A 19,743-nucleotide genomic window follows, 5' to 3' on the forward strand; every position below is an offset into this window, starting at 1 on the left:
TTTCTGCCCCAACAGCCGTCAGTTCTACGAGATATGTGCCCTGTCCGCTGCCACTTCAATTTGCTATCCTTTGAGCTAAGTCGGTGACTGTCGTTCTTCTAAATGCCGAGCATTGCTCTCTCCAGAGCTCGTTAATTGACATTGAGCCTTTTTTATAAGGCCCATAGTAGTAGCATTTGATAGAGGTTACTAGTATTTCCACAGAATAATAAACACAGTAGAAGTGCTCAATGAGCGTGGCACGTGTGCCAACAGCCCGCGGAGTTCCACATACTTGAGTTCAGTCCAGCATTGTCGCTTTGTATTATGGTGGAGTCAATTATCTCGCGCAAAACCTCGAAAACCGAACGGTTGCCATGCCGGACTGCCACGCAGAGGTTTTAGGTTCGATTCCCGGGCCGGGAGAAATATTTGTATGGATTTATTTCTAGATTTATTTCTCTCGTGAGTTTGGGTGTAATTTGTGGTTGTCTATGTGTGTCCATGGCACCCGCAACACAGGGTTTCCCTAGTGCAGAGCTATGTTAAGTGTGTACGTTATTATTATTACTTTCAAAAAACGAACACGAAAAGTTTGTCATTTATGGACCATGCGACTTCTTCCCGGCCAAGGCCTGCAAAATAAGTATGAAAATCCATTACTGTCCTCTTCTAAACTTTTAAATCTACCTATGAACTATTAGGCAAAAGAAAAACTCATACAGCCAACTTTACTGCCCAGTGTTCATAATTGAGAAATTTAAAAATACCAACCTCTACCGCTTATTAAAAAAAAAAAGAAAATGGCGGTAACATTTAAAGTGGTTTGGTATTCTTTTGGTTTTTCGATTTTTTTTTGTATTTTCGTCGCAAAAATGAGTGCTAGTGAGAAGTGCGATAACGAAAATACAGTAATAGAAATACATTCAAACACATTATCAGAACTTCAGCAGACTACTATTATTAATATGCCTGGAAAAACTATAACATTTTCTTTTAGAAAATGTCACGCGTCATATATTACTTTTAATATTTTTTTTTTTACTTTTTGTATTATACATCTTCCTTTCATTAGACTTTCATTATTTCTTCACATTGTTTGAGAAAACCACTATATAAGCCTCGGCGGGAACGGGGATTGCTTGACCCGTATTAATACAAGGCTTCGCTGTCGCTCGTCCTTGTAACTCATACTTGCCCAGCAATCCCTTACTTCCCGGCCTCTGCAATAATGTACTATATTTTGCTATTATATTACACTCCTGTAATATTATACATGGTGGTGTTTCATATCGTCGTACTTTTACTTGGCTGTAAGTCTCTTAGATTGGCATCGGACGAAAAATCGAGCGCATTGCATGAATGTAACGGAGTCATCGACTGAAAATGCGTTACACATTTTAGTTTGGTTATTTTTAGTTAATATCGAATACGCACGCAGCGAAATTGGAAACAAAATTGGACGTAGTTTAACAAAACGGATCCAATGCACATCCAGTCACTTTCGAGATGTGGCAGTTTGAAATTGAAAAGTGTTTTTCACTATTGTTTTATTTTCAAAATTCATAATTTCATGTAACTCCAGAGATATTTATTTATGTTTATATGTTGGATTTTTTTGCTGATTAGATTTTAGGAACCGTTTGGTACATACATTGACTTACAATTATATGGACGTCGGGTCCGCGCTAAAAAGTGTCCGCACTTTTAAGGCGCTAAAATCGTATACAGAGCGCGACACTCCGCTTTAGTCTTCATTTGTTCTACTGACAGCGCGATACTGCGATGACATTACAATTTAAATTTCGAATAGGTTGACTTGGGACATTTTTTTCGTGGTTTTTGTATTAGACCCGTCGTCCATTTATTTGTAAGTCAATGGGTACATATAACTCATTTTTTGATAATTTTGTGGATTGAATCCTTTTTTGTTTAACTACGTCCAATTCTCAGTCAACTTTAGTTGAAAATTTAAATAACTATAAGCAAAGATAAGAATTCAATTAAAAAGTGTATTTATGTGCTGACTTTACGATAGGTTATGTTGTACGTCTTCTTAAATTATAAGATGCAAATTTCTTATTTACGCACTTTTTGTTAATGAAATGGTACATTCTTCTCATATTAGCACCCTTTATGGAAGAATGGCACAAGTGGAGTTACGTCAAAAACGTTTATTGTTCCTTTAAATACACATCCTCAACCATTCTTGCACCTCTATCTACTAATATTGTAAATAGAGTAGATAGACAACCACATATTACACTTAAACTCACTATAGAATTAAATTTAGGCCATACAAATATTTCTCCCGGCCCGGGAATCGAATCCAGGACCTCTGCGTGGCAATACCCGTTCGATCACGGACCCAGTTAAAATAATCATTTTATATTTTATGTAGACTTAAATTAATATGCATATAATCTCGTGAGTGTACCTTGTTGCTGTTACCTACTAAGCTTCCACTAGTTCTGTCGTAAATATTCACCGAGTGGGCCGCCATGATGTTCATGCCCTCCAAGCTTCTGTTTAGTAGTAATGTGAGTAGTACATAAAAGGTAGAAAGAAAACATAGTATATTATATTAAATAGGTATATATTAAATTTAATTGCACCTAATAACATCGAAATTATTCATTTTCTAACCACTTAAAACTAAACTGTTGTAAGAAGAAATTTTAAAGGCCTCATACAATTTTGGACTTTAAGACAAAATTATACAATGTACAAAATATGTTTTACATTAAGAATATTTTTATAGTGTGTTAAGTTCGAAAATTTGAATTTCTTATTAATAAAATTTTATTTTATTTAACAGAGAACACATAATCGGCGGAATACATACTCACGCTTCTAAGTTGAAACAATGAGTACCTTTTTTTATTACTGTATATAAAACTTTTGCAGTTACTTTCTAAAGCACTGCGGTTAATTGTATGTATAATAAAAAAATACTAGTCCCCGATAAAGAAAGGCGCAATATATGCAACGTCTTTGGCACAGAAATGAAGGAAGATTTGATCTCATAGCACCATTGGACGTGGAGTTTGTGCACTACGTCCGGAACTCGGTTGGAAATTTAAAAATAGAAACTTAGAACAAAAGAAAGCATATTCTGTGTGTATTACTGCGTTCCATTTTTGAAAAATACTGGTGAATCTACAGGGGCATGGGACTTGCTAACTTATATCTCAGGGTAACGCGGTTCCCGTCACTTGATATTACAAAAAAAACCGTTATATTCATCCAAGTCGGATCCGGAAGTGGGACACAGACGACCGTTAGAAAAAAAAAAACTATTAACAAGATGCCAAGGAGTTTACGTTATTCTAAAAGGCCTTTCAGAAATAATCTAGACGGTATATGTTAAAGATATTGAAAAATATATTATTTAATATGTTGCATATTGTAAAGTATAAAGTTTTATTGTCAGTGGGACGGAGTATTCGTAGTATAGTGTTACCAAAAGAGCTATTTGTCACTAGATAAAGGCTTGCAAAATTTGAAAAGACCACAATTCTATTATTTTACATACAGCGCCACCTAGGGTCTAACAGCAACAGCCTTTAATATTTAACAATGGAAGAAGTACCATATTACGCTCACTAGAGGGCGCATTTTGCGAAATAGCTGAATTGTATCCAATCAGATGTCGCTGCTATGACGTTATGAATTAATGTAATAAGTCTTTATTGCACACTAACAATACAGGACATTTATGAAGTATATTAGATTAAGTTAATGTACAACAGGTAGGCCTTATTGCTAAGCAGCAATCTCTTTTAGGCTACGTTATGGTTAGTCATCCTCAACCTTCTAGTGACGTTTACATTGAGAGTTATTGAATGCCATTGCAGCAATTTGCTTATTTTAAAACATACTCCTTTCTGATTTCTCCACACACTAATACATTTCTAGCACAACAGTAGTGTGGAGACGCCACGTTCTGTATTTTTCTTATTTTCATTTATGTACAGTCAATGCCCCAAGATACCTCACCCCTTAACCGTCTATATAGTCTGAGTAGATAGGTGTGAAGAAAGATGTTAAACAAACTTAATCTTTAATGAGTGAGATGACTTCCCTATTGATATTATAAAATACTTTTTAGGCCAATTTGATTTTTAATTCCATTAGATAAATACAAATTTCGACCACAATGCTGGAATTTCTTTACACTTTTCTGTTAAACGCCTAAGAAGGCTCTCAGAACCAAAAGGCTAGTGGGCCTGGTATGTTGTAAATTGACATCGACTGTACTTCCTTATTAAATTGGTAGTAATTTATCTGGTAACTATAATGTTTTTAGACCCGTTTTAATTCGATTGCCACATTGTTTAAATTACTTAATATTTCTATTACAATTTTATATATTTAATAATGTTGCACACAAGGAAATGGTCTAGGCAATATGGTAATTAAATGTTTTTTTAATTAGGTTTTTTTGGAAAAAAAATTTGAACAAAACCTGCCTAACACCAGTACTCTTCTATTTATAAACAATTAAGTAGCAATGTTAAAAATATATATCAATTACCTTTACAATTTTAACATAAATAACTCCTTATACTTCCCAACCGTATTACAAAACAAAAACAATGATTTTATCATATTTTTTTATATTAAAAACTCCTCAAAATTAACTCTAACGTAACATAGACAAGAAAATATCTAACAAAAAAATTATAAAAGGTACTTTTTTAGGAATAAAACTTTTCAGAAGTCAACAAAATTTAACCCATAGCATGTTAGCCTACCGCTTAGCGTTAAATTAAAAAAGAATATCTTTATTTACACTTTCTTTTTTTCAATAGCTAAAAAAGAACTTAACTGTTTTTTTAACAAACAATAAAAATAACAAGAGATAATTATTAAGTATTTTGTGCAAAAATTAAACAGATAAAAATCCATTTTAAAAAATAAATAATGAAAAAAGAATATGAATAAGTAGCCATTTTTTCGATTGAATATGGTAATTTCACAATCAGAAAAATTACAACAAGAAAAAAATAATCTATAACCATTCGATTGATTACTGATCCAAAATTATATACAACCAATGTACATCGAAGTTACAATAAAACTATATTTTACAATAAAAACTAAAATAAAATTAAAAATCTTAACACGAAAAACTGTATGATAATGCCAAAAATGTTATTTAGATAAACGTGTTCATGATCAGTCATTTAGTCAAATACATTTTGTGCCATAAAAATGACATCCCTGTCAAAAAATATATGTTGTACATTCGCTCTTCGAAAAATATCAAGTTTTTGAGATAAAATGGAAAAAATTTATGTTTTCCTAAAATTTTACAAACATTTTGTAGAATTCAAATATTTTTCCAAAATTACACAAACATTTTGTAGAATTTAAATGTTTTACCAAAATATTATGCTTGTAAAAAATTTTAACTTTGTAAAATTGTTTTTCGTATATAAATTTTTTCCGCCATGATACTTTTAATTTTTTTTACAAACTGCAAACAAACTTTGTAATATTTTTCTCATTCACTCATGAATGGACAGGTGACACTAGCGTATCTATATTAATATTTGAACATGTAACAAGTTACTTTACAAATGGATGTAGAATTTCAATGGTAATAAGAAAAAACTTCATAATAATGATAAGATGATCGTTCAAGTCATATGAATTATCTATACCAGCCTTTTCGTTTACGTTTTAGACCTTATTAATTTTGTGGTGTTTTGTTTTGGGACAACCGACATTTTGCACATGTAGAGTCGCTTTGTTGATTTATTAACTTTCTCGCTCTCGTTACTAACGTTTGGCATTAATATCTCCAACAGTAGCTAGTGTTAATCATGTTCTATCAGTGTATAGACAGTGCTGGGCAGTATTTGCATTATTTGGAATACAAATTCGAATTTAGATTTTTTTAATTTCAATTGCTACCTACAAAATATTTTTTTCTGTATTACGCGATTACTAGGAGATTTGTGAACCGATTTTGGTGATGAAAGAAGACAATGCAACTAGTAATGATTGGAATGTCGTAATATTCACAATTCTGACATTTTTCCTCTTTTCACAATTTGTCGATAAAACTGTCGACAACAACTACATGACTATTTAAAATTTTATAAAAACTGGTAATCCCGCAAATGTTATTTTACTGCGCCATCAAAAATGGAGCGCACGTGTCACGACTGCGGCGCTGCAACTGCGCTCTATAAGCGTCTATTTTATTATTTACTTATTAATTATTTTATAATAAAAAGTTTCCATTTAATGTTTGAAAGTTGTGTTTCTTTAAGTTTTTTATAGTGCAATTATTTGAATAAGATTAAGTATGCAAAGTAGGATTTATTTTTTATATATTTAATTTATAACAGTCAGTAGTACGAGTAAAAAAACTTAATAATGACCTAAAAATAGGAAGCATGTTTCAGATTTTTGTTTCACAGTGTTTATTAAATTGCTTTGCCTACAAAACGATTGGATGACATAGTACCCGATAAAAGACACAAAATTTCTTTCTGTCTGATGCTAAAAAAATTAAATACAAATACGTACATCCTTCTCATTTGGCAGATTTGATATTTAGTAACGAGAGCGGTGACTTGTCAAATTGCATTTCCGTGATTTTTATATACAAATTTTGACGTGTCAATTTTTGACAGTTGTGTAGCACGTTACTATATATGCAGAAAGCGATTTTTGTAGTAAACACCACATTTTCGAGACAAATGGCAGTGTTCGTGAGAGCGGCAAGCCCAAGCTACTGCTTTTGAGATCACTTCCTAGCCGGGACTTGCTGGTTCTAGGGTTATCAACGATGTGCAGAAATAGAAGTAACTTTTGTTACAATTTTTGTCAACCCTATCGTTGCATGTTTGTTTTAAAAATATTTAAATTGGTTGAAATTAGAATTGGATTCACTATTTATCGGATTTTTACCACGGTATGACTTCTTTTTTTGTCATAAAAAGTTTCAAAATCTATGTATTTATATTAATTGACGAATTGCAACGTGTTTAGACTTGTTAAGTAGATGTGACAAAAAAACTATGTAATAAAAATTCACCTATATTTCTACACGTCGAGCGCTTATAAACTAAACTATCTGTGTAAATTTTTTTATAATATAAAAGTAAAATGTAAAATCACAAAGTAATTTCGCTATCTACTCTTACGTATGAGGCGACACTTAGTAGTTTTAATGCACATATCACACGGCCCGTGGCGCCATCTGTAACAAAATAGGACATACTTTAAAAAAAATAAGTAGGTATAATCTAAACGTCCGGTCTCGAATTGACGAGACATCCAGATCTGGATCAAAATTTCAGAAAAAAAATTCTACCGGGAATGGAACCCGGAATAATGATAACCCCAGAATACAGTGTCATAAAAAGAATTCAGTACAAATGATAACTTGTAGTAGAGAAATCATCATCAACCAGTAATCCAACCCACGGGTCTCCTCTCAGGCGAGGGTCTAGGTCATAAACCGCCACACTGGCTGCGGGTTGGGAATATCACATATATGCCAGGGGTTGTGAACCTTCCTCGACGTGATAAATTCCGAGATACTCAGAGATGCGAACCGGGATTCGAATCCACGGCTCTGCTTGAAACGCGATAAGTCAAACCAAGGCTACCACGGCTTTTGTAAACATATTATTTAATAAATAAAATGTATCGCACTGTTATTACAATAGTGTTGTAACTTAAAATATGTGAAATTTAATATTATATCGTTATTGAACGTAAAATTTGATTCTCTACACTTCAAAAAATCCGTCGTTAGAATATTGTAAGAAACAATCGAAAAATATCTACTTAACTCAAAATGAGATATTAAAAAATATGAAATTATTTTCTCCATTTTATTTTTAAATATATTCGGGGAATGGTTTGTGTCTATAATAAACTAAAACATATAAATAAATTTTAATGATTTTTTGTGGAAAGTGAGTAATTCGTTTTTCATCGATTTTGAGAAAGTCTACATTTTGAGTTAATACACTATAGTATTAACAGTGCGATGTATAAAATTTCAATATTACTGCAAAGATCTGAGGGGCACTGCCACTGCGCACATCACCCTGAGACATAAGTTGACGAATCCTATGAGCCTGTGATTTCATCAGCTATAATGACGTGGTTTCGTTTAGCGTTATTTCGATCTTATGAAGTTTGAAATAAATATTGTAAATGTATACAAACATTTATTTACAAAGAATAACCCGAAATTCTCGCTCGTTCTTCACAGAGGAATTTCCCTTAAGCATGAATGAGCTGTAGAGTACAATACGATAATTTCAAGTGTAATTTGCCTATATATGAAATGTTCTATTACTCGTCAGCTATCTATACTTCTAATAGATTTTAATATTAAGTATTTTTTTAAAAAAAGGTAAAATAGATTTTATTTTATTTTTATTTTTTAACATTAGAATCGTATAAGCAGTCAATGTATAGATAACAACACCGTAACATGATCTATACCTATTTGTACGATATTAATATAAGTGCTATCCATAATGCAATTTAATATTTTAATAACTACAAAAAATGTATAATAACATTTAAAATATTGTCCCTTTTTTACGTAACTGCCGCGACGACGTTTTTGTCGAAATTGAGTAAGATATGCGACTTCATTCAGCTGTTAAAAGCAACATACTCCATTAATCGTCGTATTTTTTTTATATACGATTATAACTCGGCGATTAGAGCTCTAAATGTGAACCAAAAATACGTTACTGTGAAGAATACGCCAGGCAGTCACCAGAGGAACTTTCAGAGACGGTTATAAAGCAAAATATTTTGAAACACCACCGAAAATCGTAAAATATTACCACATAATTCGCTGTCGCTGACCGACGAAGCAAAAAAGGACAATTTCAACCCTATTTCATAACAATTTATTTATTACCCAAAGTATATCACGAACTAAAAAACTTCATGGTTCACCAACAATCTGTGCCGCCACACTTTAAGAGACGTTACATAACTGCGGAAGCTTGGTGACCGACTTTCACGTCTTATGCAACCCAACGCTGTATAGTGATTGTATAACAGCCCCAAAGACCCAATGTCCTACTAAGTTACATAATTATGATTTTTGACAGCTGAAGTTGAATGTTAGTATGAAAGTGGGACGTGAGAAATGTCATATTTAAATTTAGACGGAAACTTTTTGTGATGATCCTAACTAGAATAGGCAACTATCCGAAGAAAATTGATAAAATCTAAAGATGATTTGATTGGGTTTGCAGCACGTTGATTCATTTCAATGTAACAGGCTGTTGTCATCCCTAATAGAATAAAGAAGAAAAGCAGTAGGCAGTTTGTTTACATTGTTATTGTTATATTAAGATAGATCGTCTTGGCAAAGCAACAAAATCCAGGTGCTTTGACTGTCACCGTCATCCCTTTTTGGATGATGCAATTTTTTGTGTATATAGCTTAATCCTCTGTCTCACCTTACTTTGAATTTCGTCTTAATGTTAACTATGAAGGCGGCAAAATATACAAAATGGCGCTATTTAATATTAAAACATTAAGGATATTTGGGCAAATATGCAGGTTCTTTAAACATCCCTTAAATTTTAGTAAAATTATAGAACTGTAATAACTATAATATGTGCATATCCTCGGGGATACTACAAATCCGCGAATGTAGTATTGGTAAAAAGCACGTATCTACACTAAACCAAATTTCACTGGAGAGATATTTAGCGTTATTACTTTGTTATTTCAATGGCTACAACTTTCATTTTTGAATAATAAGCATTAATGTATGTTGTCTACGGACTTATCTAGTTACGCGCAATTGCACTGTCCACGACGACATATGAATAATTGTTAAAAACAAATACATAAATATGCACGCGTTCAAAAACCTTATTAATAATCTAATCCATAAATGATTTTATGAATGGTTTTCCTGTTAGATAATTAATGTACCAATTATGGCTGTGTAAGAGTGGTATAAACCCAATGCCCTACAGCGTTACGTCACCAATTCGGCAAAAGTTGCATGAAAGTGGGTTACAGCATAAACATATTTAATATATTAACACATTTTTCCACTTGTCAAACGCTGATGCTTGTAACTACGAAAATGCAATCTCACATCTGTATAAACATTTTATTCTAGCGTTTGCCCATTTAAAAAACAAATCAAGTAAATTACTTGTATCCATTGGACGATGAGTATGAAGGACGATTGTAGTATTAAGTAATTTGAAAATCACTACCCAAGGGTTATTTTAAGTCGGCTATATAGTGGTTTTGAAGGGTAAAGATTCTGATGAAATTGCAATTCTCAATCTCAGGGTGACGGGTACAGTGGCAGTACCCCTCAGCTCTTTGCGATTTAAAGTTCTGAGCAGCAATGCAACTGTTGTGGACAGGCGTGTCGCTTACCACCAGGCGCACGAGTTGTTCGTCCCATAACTTAATATCATAAAAAATACATTTATTTAAAACTTTAACGTAAGTTTGTCGTACGTCTGTAGTACATAGTAGACGTAAGTTTGATAATTAACCCTTTAAATACCTATAAACATACATTACCTTGGTGAAATTTAAATGTACTTACATAGTAAAATTAATTGTTAACGTTATTTTCATGTACTACTATGTTAATAGACATAGACATCCTATTATGTAGTTATATAATAAACCCTTTAAGATTACAAATTTCTTTTTCCATTGTAAAATTTAAATGTACTTCCATAGTAAAAAATATTTTTATACATAATTTTCACGTACGAATGTTAAACGTTAAACTTAGTTTTTAACCGACTTAAAAAAAAGGAGGAGGTTCTCAATTCGACTGTAGTTTTTTGTATGTTACGCGATTTGTGAACCGATTTTGATGATTCTTATCTTTTTTGGTAGAAAGAGGGTACCTTACTATTGGTCCCATTTAAATTTGAAGAAAATATTCCACCTCTTAAGGGTGGCAAACTAGGAGATGAACCCGTTTTCGCGCACTTTCCGTAACCGATTCCAGTAAAACTTGGCAAATAGATGTAATTCCAAGAACTTTTGAGGTCGGTTTTTTTTATAAAAAAAGTTGTACATAATAAGACGACAAAAAGTTGTTTAAACCCAATCCCAAGATCCGTAACAAGCACGGTAGCTTAGTTGATAATAACTGTGGCACCTGTGTGGTAACAGACACTAGTTCGAGTCCAGCCAGATCGAAGCAATTTTTTTCAATTGTTTCCGTTGCCGAATGGGTACCATGCTGGACTACCACGCAGAGGTCTCAGGTTCGATTCCCGAATCGGGAGAAATATTTATATGGCCTCCATTTATTTCTCCGTAGCACCCGCGATTATAGTTATATTTGTATTAATAACAATAACAAACTAGAAGACTATTTTCGCAAAAAATAATAGCAGTAATAACTTCATTATATTGAATAATTTAAATAAAACCCTTCAAAGTCTTTAAAACTCCGAGCAATTCCCTTTACAATTTCCTGACTTTGAAAAAAGTTTTAAGCCAAAGAATTTCTTAGCAAAAATTAATGATTTCAAAAAGAACTACAATGATTTCAAAAAGAACTACAACGATTTCATTAATAAATTCAATGTTACTATAAATTCTTAATACACTGTTCTTAATAAAAATTTCGTGTATAAAAAAACAAGTCCCTTCATTATCACGCTATCAGTAAGTTTTCTCTGCGTGCATTTGGGTGCATTGCCCATGGCGTTTCGGCTGCCGACCTAGGGAGCATTGACCTTATACGGCATGTTTGGGATCCAGCTTCTCTCGAATCGGGACGGCAGAAATTTTGTTATACGAATGGATGAATGATACTTTATTGCACATAAAAAAAAACTACAATAACAACAAGGAACAGTATGTATCACAGAATATGCTAATTAATATAAAAGTAACAGTAGAGCTCCGCGTTCCCGTTTTGAATAATGGGACTTGTCAACTTATGTCTCAGGGTGACGGCCGCCGTGGCATTGCAAATGGACAGACGCACCACTTGTTCGTCCCGTCACTTGCTATCTAATCTTATTGCTATGTAGCAATTTCTTCCTGGCAACTTTAGAATAGAAATTGGAAAAGGGGTGCAACCAAATAATATCTTCTAATGGAAGACTTTCAAGTAAAAATGTATATGTATATAAAAAAACAATAATAATGATTTTTGCTTATACGATTCTATATATTCAAAGAAAATTATCCAATAGTTATAAAGAACCAATAAGTTACTATAATGTTAAGAAATGAACATTATTTCGAGATGTAGTGCGACATATTAAACTGTTTTTGCAACATAATAACTTCTTTATTTTCTTGTACAATATCATATTGCAAGTAATTTTTTTTGGTTACCTATCAGTAGTCAGATATGACATTTTGCAGAAATAACGTTTGGTCGAAATTTCATAACCTCGAAAGCAATTTTGAAAGGAAAATGTTCTTTCTTTTAAACTTAACTTAACCTAACCTAACCGAACTTAATCGTGTCTTTGCGATAAACATTCAACATATCCTCAAAGAACAACTGTTTCGTTATAATTTCGAACAAACGTAATTTCGGACAAAAAAATTTTCGAGTTTGTGATAGGTTACCCATTTTTTTAACTTTAGAAGGTATTGCTTTTTATTTCAAATACCCTTAATAGTGCATCCATGAACTCGGTTCTTAAAAATATGATGTAGAATTATTTGCAACATGTGTACATTTCACCAGGATCCTTACCCTTGAAAACCGAAACACAGTAATGTCAGTATACTGCTTGACGGCAGAAATAGGTAAGGTAAGGTAAATTATCCAAATAATTGTACTTTACCCAAACGTGAAGGTTCAAATTCGAACTTAATTTATTTTTTCTATGCGGTAGAAAGGTTATAACAATATGGCGATATTAAAGTTTCTTTTTTTTGTAATTTTCTAACCTTTAACCAAAATTTAACATTTCCGTGTCCAATATTTTATAAGAAGTCTCCAATATTGTTGAACGTCATATCAATGACATAATAAAATTCACACAATTGTAACAATTCCTAATGTCACATCTAAAAGTGTATATAGTCACTTTTAGAAAAAGTAACAAAATAGAACACTCCATAGTTTCGGGAAGTGTATTATGAGTCGTCGACCCCAGTGCAGTGTGATTTTTTTATGACGCTCTCTCTTTCGGTACTTTGGATACTAGCGACCTTGAATTCTGACAGCCGATTTGTATAGCATGAAAAAATATCATTATTAAAAAGATGCAAAGCTACTTATGGATTAGAAAATAAATTGTGTAATATGACTGTCGTTTTTGCTCTAGATTGTGTTTGTTGATTAATTGGGACACCCAAAGGGCAATTTATTATTGCGTTATAAATCACACACGGGGAATTGACAAAATTAAAAAAAAATACAACACAGCCGAAGCCAAATTTGACTAAACTGTATTTGTATGTTTTTTTCCCAAAAATCTCACATTTTGAATAACGTCATTTTATTATTAATGGTGTGTAAACTTTTTTTTTCATACACATTGCATATGTGTTTTAGAATCTCTCAAACTACAGAAGGTATCAAGTAAATAATGTATCATTTAAAATGTGGATACACTAAGTAAGTATTTGTGAAACTACAAGCACATGAGACTGTCAACCTATGTCTCAGGGTAACGGGCGCAGTGGTAGTGCCGAGTGGCACTTTAACTTTCATGCACAGGCGTGTAACTTACCATCAGGCGTACGACTCGTTCGTCCCGTTACTTGATGTTATAGAAAAAAAACGAAATTGTACACTTTGTCTTTCTAGTTCAGGTGTTTATTTGCGATGGTTAATTTTCACTATTCCTTAATCGTTATAGGCTTGGACAGTGTATCAGAGAGCACTACGTACTCTGTTGTCCTCTGTAGCTGACTCAGGTTTGTTGTATGAATAAATATTTTCTTTTTTTATGATATCATGTGATAGGACAAACAAGTGCGTCTGGTGGTAGGTGACACGCCCGCTAAGCTGAGCTGGCTAGCCTTTTCAGCTATTGCCGTGAATTTTGTATTTTTTTTTAAATTTTCATTTTAAATTAGATTCTTTGTATATTTTATTTGTCTATAATGTTTGTTTGCTTCTTTCTTTTTTTCAGAATAATTGCTACTGCAAGTTTGAAATCGCAAAGATCTGATGGGCACTGCCACAACCCCCGTCACTTAATGTCAACGTTAAACTATTTCCTTGTACCTGTAGTCTTATCAGAACCCTTACCCTTTTAAACCGGAATATTTTACATCTCACATTACTGCTTATGATAGCATTACTTCCCTGGACGAACTCTTTTAAAGGGAGCTTTAGGGCTACTATGCGGCCTAGTTCCTAAAAGGTAAAAAATACCTACTTAGTTTAGTAATAAATGGTTAAATTATTATTAACGATTATTAAGGCAACAAGAACAGGAGGTCTACTCTAGTTCTGCCCGACATCCATCTGAAACCATTAGTATCAAATAAGTAAAACTAGACCAAGTTAAAAGCCAATGTCAAAAATGACGCGCCATTCGCATCATGCGTCTTTTTAACCGACTTCGAAAAAAGGAGGTTCTCAATTCGTCTGTATGTTTTTTTTGTTTGTATGTGAACCGATTTGGATGATTTTTTGTTGGAAAGAAGGTACCTCAGGTGTGGTCCCATTTAACTTTCAAGAAAATATTCTACCTCTACGAGTGGCAAACTAGGGGATGAATAACTTTTGAGATCGGTTTTTTAAACGTAGGTTAGGTTATAAATGATGGAGTATTACATTGACTTACAATTATATGGACGTCGGGTCCGCGCTAAAAAGTGTCCGAACTTATAGGGCGTTAAAATCATATACAGAGCGTCATTCACGCTTTAGTCTTCGTTTGTTCGACTGACAGCGAAGCATGCTTGCTTAATTAAAGTAATTCTGATATTATTAGACAGTACTGCGATGACGTTACAATTTAAATTCAACGTTTTAGCTTTTTCATATTCCTTTACATGTCACTACGTTTAAATAGGTTGACTTGGGACATTTTTTTCGTGGTTTTTGTATTAGACCCGTCACATTGCGGACCGTCATTTTTCGGATGCGGAACTGGCCCTTATCTTCATTCTCCGTCCGATATCTGTCCGAGACAATGTCAGGTATGAAGCTTCATACAGCCTGGCAAAGATCACTCTGCTAAATGAAAGCATACACCTCTCCTTAGAAGTGTAGCTACAGAACAAGGGTCTTGAGTATTCAAAAGCCCTGATATCTGCCTACAGTGCCAAACACTGTAAAGAAACAGTGCCAAACACTGTAGAGAAGCTCTGTTATTGGACACGTAAATTCTGCCACAAGGCGAACACAAGGAAACTGTTCATGATGGGCATACGAAGTTCCGTACTGGGAAGGCACAGAGGACATTAAATCTGTCGGAGCCTGGAAAGTCCTTCAGTCCTTCAATGCTGTCGACCTTGGCTCTGCACTGTAATTAGTGGTGACCACAATAGATCAGTCAATGGTCGTAGTGATGAGGGGATGCATAGGCCCTCTATGAAGCCACCCTAATAATAATGAAGCCTCATTCGCATGCGTTTTTTAATTTGGCTGAGTGTTACACATTTGAGAATAATTATTCCGACAACGAGAGTACAAGGCCAAGTTATAGCGTTCAGGGTAGTGTTATAATTTCTGTGTTTCTGGTCATTGACACGTATCAGTAATCCTTACTGTAAAATATCAATGTATATTTGTCACATAATATTGTGACATACAGACATTGACTTACAATTATATGGACGTCGGGTCCGCGCTAAAAAGTGTCCGAACTTGTAGGGCGTTAAAATCGTATACAGAGCGTCATTCACGCTTTAGTCTTCGTTTGTTCGACTGACAGCGAAGCAATTAAACTTAGACAGTACTGCGATGACATTACAATTTAAATCTAACGTTTTAGCTTTTTCATATTCCTTTACATGTCACTACGTTTAAATAGGTTGACTTGGGACATTTTTTTCGTGGTTTTTGTATTAGACCCGTCGTCCATTTATTTGTAAGTCAATGCATACAGAAATCACAATGAAACTGCATTAAATCGTGGCAAACCGTTTTTTGTATTGTTTTAAGTTTTTCCTTAGTTTATTGGTAGCTTATTAAATGTATTTAAGCCGTTGAAACCTGTTTCGCCATTTGTACCTTTTTGGAAAATAATATGTTCCTATGCTCATCAAAATAATGTCTCACAAATTTAAAATGTATAATTGTTGTGAAGTTTGTATTATTGTCAGCAGCGAATGTCCATATACATATTAAGGTGAAACTTGAAAAGCAGCACTGCTGAAGCTCCATGCTTTTCCATTAGCATTAGATAGCCCTAAAAACATAACTAACACTACAAACGTGAACTCAAATAAGTCGTGTTAATTGAATTCTGCTAAGGCAGAATCCCTTGAGAAGAATGACTAAGAAACTTTAGGGTTTGCTCTCTGTAAATAAACATATTTGTACTCATTTTACAATGTTTACAAGAGACTACTTGAAAGCGCTAAACTATCAAGGATTTGCCATTCAATAACGCCGAAGCCATATAATAAACTTTAGTAGAAAATATTTTTAACTGGACGAAGTTTTTTTTTAATAATACCAAGTGGCGGGACGAACAAGTCATGCGCCTGGTGGTAAACGACACGCCTTTCCATAACAGTTGTAGTGCCATTCAGAGCTTTAAATCACAAAGATCTTATGGGCACGGCCACAGCGCCCGATACCCTGAGACATAAGTTGACAAGTCCCATGTGCCTGTAATTTCACCAGCACCCTTACCCTTCAAAACCGGAACATAGTAATGCTGACATTACTGCTTAACGGCAGAAGTAGATACGGTGGCAGTACTTCCCTGGACGAACTCTTTCACAATGGGTGTATTAAAAGTAATTCTGATATTATTAAAGATTCTTCATATTAAGGAATCATATCCGCGGGTACCTGACACGGAGACAAGATGATAGATGGAGTTAGGCGATGAGTGACGTCCAAGGCCTGGGTACAGGAATATCGGGCATCCAGCGGCGAGACGCGATCGCAACCTTCGCGTAGCGAACCTGGATGAGACTAGCGCAAGACTGTGGGAAGTGGCACAAAAACTTGAAGGCCTATCCAGCATTGGGTGAAGTCAGGCTGTATATAATAACGCACACATGCAACTAGGGAAAACCCTGTGTCGCATAGACAACCATAAATTACATCCAAACTCACGAGAGAGAATAAATAGGCCATACAAATATTCCTCCCGGTCCAGGGATCGAACCTGGGACCTCGGCGTGGCAGCCCGGCATGGTAACCGCTCGGCCACGGCAGTTAATTAATAATAATTTGTTTCACTATAGTTTTAAACACCGTAAATGGCAATATTGATTATCAATCGGAATCTTATTATGTAGCGTACACATTGCCCCTTGTATGCATTAGTGTCTTTGTGAAGACGACTGCCAAAGCCAGTTTGTTTTTATTCCTCGTATTAATGTTATGTCTGTCACTATCTTTCATTAAAAAAAAGTGCATTTTCATAAATGTACGGTGATGCTAGTGTAAGAATGAGAATTACTTTCCACTTCTCTCTCGTATAATAATAATAATAATAATAATAACGCACACACTCAACATAGCCCCGCACTAGGGAAACCCTGTGTCGCGGGTGCCATGGACACACACATAGACAACCACAAATTACACCCAAACTCACGAGAGAAATAAATGTAGGCCATACAAATATTTCTCCCGGCCCGGGAATCGAACCCGGGGACCTCTGCGTGGCAGTCCGGTATGGTAACCGTTCGGAAATAATGAATGAGATAGAAACGTTGTGTGAGTTGGTTCTTTTTCTCTACTTTTAGATGGGAAAGTAAGCAAATTTTGAGATGGTTCATTTAAAACAAAATACAATAATTAAAAAATTATTGCATAACATAGTAATTAGGTTCCAGGTTTTGCCGAAACACCAAAAAACATTATTACGATTGGACGACCTGGGTAGCCCAACGGTTTGCGCTGTTTGGGCGTTGAATGAAAAGGTCCAAGGTTAAACTCTCGGGAGGACCAATTTGGGACTTGAACTTTTCTTTTACTCAGGTATTTACAGTATTAGGAATTCCTATGTTTGAGACTAGGTAATTGGTGTCTAGTGTATTATTTCTTATTACAGACGAGTACGTTGTCTATTTTGAAGAATAAAAATGATAGTACTAATTTTAATCATATCATAGTTGATGTTTATCAAATTTCGAACGAATATTCGCGGAATTGTTTTTTTAAATATCCGGCCAATGACGTCATTTAAAAATAAATGTCAACTTAGCAATGTAAATATATGCTTACTTAGTAATTACTTAGTTAAGTAAAGACTTAAATTAATTAGAAATAAGCCAAAGAACAACAATAATTGAGTAGATATTAAATTGTTTATACGTGATGGACAAAAAATGTATGTAACACATGACGTAGTTGCTGTTGAGCTATTCGTGAATGAGTTCGTCCAGGGAAATATTGCCACCTTACCTATTTCTGCCGTCTAGCAGTAATCCTCACATTGCTGCGTTCCGGTTTTGAAAGGTATAAAGGTGCTGGTCAAATTACAGGTACATGTTACTTAACTTATCGCACTCGAGACTGAATACTGTCGTAACTCAAAAATTGGTGGAATTGAGAAAACACCATTCGAAAGTTAGAAAAAATAACTAAATGGAACTTATTGCGAATAATGTGTTTATTTTTTAATTAAACATAACATTTAGTTATCTATTTATAAATTTTTAATTTTAATTCGGTAATTTTTTGAACTTTCAAATTGTATAATTTTGAGTTATGGCGGTACTGGTTTCTCGTGCATTATGTCACAAGGTGACGGACGCAGTGGCAGTGCCCGTCAGATCTTTGCGATTTAAAGCTCTGAGAGGCACTGCAACTGTTGTTTTGGAGAAACGTGACGATTCCGTCGTTTGGTATCATAAATAAAACGTTGTTTGTGAAGTATTTTATATAAGAAACTCTAGCGTTTGTATGCCACGTCCTTCATTATTAACCCGTTAACCGTCTCACTCATACCATAGTCACTTAGAAGTCAAAGTCATAGGCAGGATATATCACGGAAAGTGCGATGGGATGGCATGAGTTAATTCCGCCTTCCCCTTTCCATCATCGAACTAGACGTAGGATGGGGTTCCAGCCCTATGTAGTAGACATTCCCAGGATTCACACGAAGCATTTCGCTTCTACATTTATATAGCGAGCTGCTAGGGAGTGGAATTCCCTGGCTGCGGATTTATTCCCTGAATATTATAACTTGGGCCTTTTCAAATCGAGAGTGAATAGGCATTATTTAGGTGAGCTTGCTACATCGTCGGCCTCATCATCACTATCCGTCAGGCGAGACGGAGGTCAAATGCACACCTTTTTTTGTATAAAAAAAATGCCACCACGGGGAGTCGAACCGTCGACTTGTCAATTGAGAAGCCACTATTCGCCCATTACGCTATAATCGCTCTCATCAATGAGTTAATGTTTACATAAAACGGTGGACACGCTATGATTAATAGAGAATGAGTGCTTTTGAAAGCTGAATAAGACCTTATATTATACACAATAGGACGAAAATGTCAAATAACGCAGTTAGTGAGAAAAAAGACGATATAAAAGACTAACAGATATTATCTAAGAGATAATCAATTTTGTCTCTATAGGCATAACATTGCAGCTTTGCAGCAGTGCCATAGTCATATATTTATTAAAAAAAATAAGTGCGC

General features: G+C 34.3%; 1 protein-coding gene across 2 annotated transcripts in view; it reads right to left on the bottom strand.

The window, feature by feature from the left end:
* Nucleotides 1–6,385: 6,385 nt before the first annotated feature.
* Nucleotides 6,386–19,743, bottom strand: part of LOC113229040 (CCAAT/enhancer-binding protein-like) — a 37,420-nt gene continuing 24,062 nt past the window's right edge. The window contains exon 2 of one of the 2 annotated variants that reach the window (XM_026462519.1): nt 6,386–7,198. The gene's annotated coding sequence lies outside the window, so the exon portion shown is untranslated. The remainder of the gene's footprint in view (nt 7,199–19,743) is intronic. The other variant, XM_026462517.1, reaches the window with a different exon arrangement.

The sequence above is a fragment of the Hyposmocoma kahamanoa genome, unplaced genomic scaffold (genome assembly GCF_003589595.1).
Source record: "Hyposmocoma kahamanoa isolate Upper Pololo Valley unplaced genomic scaffold, ASM358959v1 270, whole genome shotgun sequence".
Lineage (NCBI taxonomy): Eukaryota > Metazoa > Arthropoda > Insecta > Lepidoptera > Cosmopterigidae > Hyposmocoma > Hyposmocoma kahamanoa.